At 23.3% G+C, this 2967-nt stretch overlaps 1 long non-coding RNA gene across 1 annotated transcript; it reads left to right on the top strand.

The window, feature by feature from the left end:
* The first annotated feature begins 1466 nt into the window (after nt 1-1466).
* On the top strand, nt 1467-2967 carry LOC116186565. Its single transcript, XR_004151586.1, has 3 exons — nt 1467-1626; nt 2539-2610; nt 2942-2967. It is a non-coding gene; the product is annotated as an uncharacterized LOC116186565 (long non-coding RNA).

The following is a 2967-nucleotide window of genomic DNA, read 5'->3' as shown; positions in this document are numbered from 1 at the left end:
TAAAAAAAAAAAAAAAAAAAAGAAAAAGAAGGAAAAAGAAAGATAAGCAATAATCTTATGCTGAATACGTCGATCGAAATTTCTTTCTGACGTGCCTGTTTATCTAAGGAAGATATTAACGTACTATAATCATACAGGAAGAGGTGATAGTATTTTTGTTGCCACTTGTAAATAAACTCTTAAACGAATATTGATTGCTTCGAAATATTTCTCTCTGCGTTGAAGAATGATCAAAAAATATCTGCTTGCTCTCGTGGTACGAGATAGGAAAATAAGATATAATTTTAAATCATGATCGAATTCAAAATAATAATAGTTCGACTTTCTATATATTCAAATTTAATTCTATTCTATTTTTTCTTGATTTTTTAAATATATACTTTTTTAAATATATTTTCAAATACATATTTTATCTTTTGCATAGATGCATTTCAGTCGTATACTTAAAACGACTTGTATTGAGTTTTCATTGATGATAATTATTGTATTGCAAAATCAAATTAAATAAATGTTAATCTGTTTTTCTTTAAGCAAATAATATATGAACGAAATATATCGTAATCGTTTCACGAGAAGAGCAAGAACAAAATAGAATGACGATACGTGGTGTTGAAGTTCCTTAAAATATCAATTGTATAATTTATTCAACGAATCAACTTTTTGAATAATTATTTTTCTGTTTCATTTTTTATTTTTTAATCAAGTTTATATATGCTTGCTTTATATATACAATTATGCATAAAAATGTATGCGTATGTATATAATACTTTCGCGAATTTGAAAGAAAAACACAGTAAATTCTTATGAAATAGGCAAATTTAGGAGAAACAAAGTAAATTTTTTTATCTTTACATTTGAATTATTATACTATTAATCTATAGTTTCATTTTTAATATGAAAATTTCATATTTTTTTCTTTTATGATTATCAAGTACGAAGTATAGTTTTATTTCCTTTTTTCACAATTTCTAATCAATTAGATTTTTATTGATTATAATTTTTGAATCATTAACTTTTAAAATTGGTTTAATTAGTTATAAATATGTATTTTTGTCAGTCATTTTTAAAAATTGAAATGCAAAAGAATTACTTAATAAAAGTAGAAGAAAAATTTAATCTAAAATATAAAATAAAAATATATTTGATAAAAAATTAAAGTAAACATTTTTAAATTTTTGTGTATCTCTATATATGATATAGAAAAAGTGAACATAATAGAAATAATATAGTGTTAATGAATTATAATGAATTAAGATACTTAAATATTGGTGAAAAAAATATAAAAGTGAAATATAAAATGTATTTGTAAAAAGCAAATATAAAAAAAGGTTGTAAGAGAAATGAAAACAGAGAAAGGAAATGAGAAAGAAAAGAGAAGTGAAAGAGGACAAGAGGGAAAGCGAAGAAGAAAGAGGGTGTAGAGAGTTTGCGCGATGTTCGACCCGAATCTCTCATCGGACATTAAGCCAGCCAGCTAGCCAACCAACCAGCCAACCAACCAGCCATCCATCTATCCAGTCAACTATCCAGTTAACTAGACAGGCAGCAAACCAGTTAGCCTTTCATCCAGTCTGCGATTCGAATTTTTCAATCAACTATTAATGGAATCTTAGTATCTTATAACTGGTATAGTAGTGATTCAATTTATTTTTTTCGTTTACTTCTTACTATTCTTCATTTTTTCATTTTCTCGAAAACTTGTTCTTGCTGTTTCTATGTCTATTTCTATTCTTTTTTTATTAGTTTTGCTATTTTTATATTCAAATAATTTTTGTTTTTTATTATTTTCTTTTTTTGATGCTATATTCTTATTTTAATTGCACTTTTTTATTCTTTTATTATTCTTTTATTTCTCAATACACTAATTTTAAATACACATTTATTTGATTTCATTTTTTTTTGAAGCNATATATATATATATTTAATAGAGAATAATTTATAGAAAAATTATATATATATATATAACTATATAACATAACAATAATTGATCATGTTTCAACTTAAATTCAATACGTACAAATAAAGACAAAGAAACAGCAAAAACACAGAGGAAAAATGCGAAAGGATATAATTTCTAATTAAAGAATAAGTAAAATATTAAGATAAAAAAGAAAAGTTTGTTAATAACCTTTCAATGATACAGTGCCCTGGTATCCATTATCTATTAAAAACCTTGTCTGCGCTCGCGCAGTATTTAGCGCGTATTCAGTTTATCAATGCTATGTGAATAAAACATTAAAAAATTATTAATTTTGTACAAGATATCTTTGACTTTTTGATTAATTAACCTATTTTGATACAATTGATAAATTTATGGAATTTATATTGAATTGAAATCTGCGGATAGCGTTTTTTAACTATAGAAAAAGAAATGTGGTATATTTATACGAGTTTATATATGTTAATCGTATATCACAAATTTCGTTATATTTTTACAATATAATTTATGGACTAATAGCGATTAATTTATGAATATATTTTAAATCTTTAATTATTATTTATTATTTTAAATATATATCATTTTCTCGCGTTCTACAGGTAGTAAAAGTGCCTCATTATCATGACAATATAATGTCGACCTCATTTTGAAGATACTTCAACTAATTATAAGTAAGTAATTTTTTGCTCATTCATCTAAGGAAAAATATAACATGACTTGATAAAACATATGTTCATGTTAAGTTATAAACGTGATTAAAGAGGAATAAAAATAAAATACAAAAATATATACAATGAACGATATAATGATATGATTATATATAATGATATAATGATATAATGATTATAATAATTATTTTTACTGCCGTTTTGTATTTACACGCGAGCAAATTTATCTTATTTTATAAAATTTATGCATTAAATTTATATCCTATTTCCAAATATCATTCTGTATCACTTTGTATTTTTTGAAAAATAATTTTTTTTCTATTTATCGATATAGGTGTTTTGTTATCTTGGAAAATTTTT

Source organism: Apis dorsata, unplaced genomic scaffold (genome assembly GCF_000469605.1).
Source record: "Apis dorsata unplaced genomic scaffold, Apis dorsata 1.3 scaffold_934, whole genome shotgun sequence".
Classification (NCBI taxonomy): Eukaryota; Metazoa; Arthropoda; class Insecta; order Hymenoptera; family Apidae; genus Apis; species Apis dorsata.
The sequence above is the reverse complement of the archived record's forward strand: the minus strand, read 5'-3'. Positions and strand labels throughout refer to the sequence as shown.